This window comes from Oncorhynchus kisutch, linkage group LG16 (genome assembly GCF_002021735.2).
Source record: "Oncorhynchus kisutch isolate 150728-3 linkage group LG16, Okis_V2, whole genome shotgun sequence".
Classification (NCBI taxonomy): Eukaryota; Metazoa; Chordata; class Actinopteri; order Salmoniformes; family Salmonidae; genus Oncorhynchus; species Oncorhynchus kisutch.
Genome location: NC_034189.2, coordinates 47,158,331 through 47,159,143, shown reverse-complemented (window position 1 = coordinate 47,159,143; position 813 = coordinate 47,158,331).

The window sequence follows — 813 nt, the reverse complement described above, 5'->3', positions numbered from 1 at the left end:
CTCTCTCTTCTCCTCTCTCCCTCTCTTACTCGCTCACTCCTCACGTCTTCCACTCCTCCTACTCGCTCCCACCTCTTCTTCTCCCTCTCTCCTGCTCTCTCCTCTTCTTTTCCCTCTCTCAAACTCCCTCATCTCTCCTTTCCCTCTCTCATTCTCTTCCTCTCTCCCTCTCTCCCCCTTTATCCTCCCTTTCCTCTCCTCTCTCTCTCTCTCTCTCTCTCTGGCTTTGAGCGATGACTGTATTGATTCGCTATGATGATATTGGCCAAGGACAGAAAACCCCTTTAACTTCCATGTGTGTGTGTGTGTGTGTGTGTGTGTGTGTGTGTGTGTGTGTGTGTGTGGTGTGTGGTGTGTGTGTGTGTGTTTGTGGTGTGCTTGTGTGTGTGCTTGTGACCACAGGACAGAAAACCTGTTTAACTTCTAGGAGCCAAAGCTAATGACACGTCAGGGAAGAGAGAGAACCCTTGGTGTATGTGTGTGTGTGTGTGTGTGTGTGGTGTGTGTGTGTGTGTGGGTGTGTGTGTGTGGTTGTGTGTGTGTGTGTGTGTGTGTGTGTGTATGTGTGGTGTGCGTGTGCTGTGTGTGTGTGTGTGTACCCTACAATCTGTGATAGAACGGGGAAGACTGACTGCTCCATAGCTTGTTGGTAACATCTGCTACACAACAGAGAATCAAGTTAATGCAAAAATAAAACATGGAGGGATGAAGGGGAGGGGTGGGGAGAGAGGGGGGAGGGGGCGGAGGGGGAGAGAGAGGGGGGGAGGGGTGGGAGAGAGAGGGGGGGAGGGGTGGAGAGAGAGGGGAGGGAGG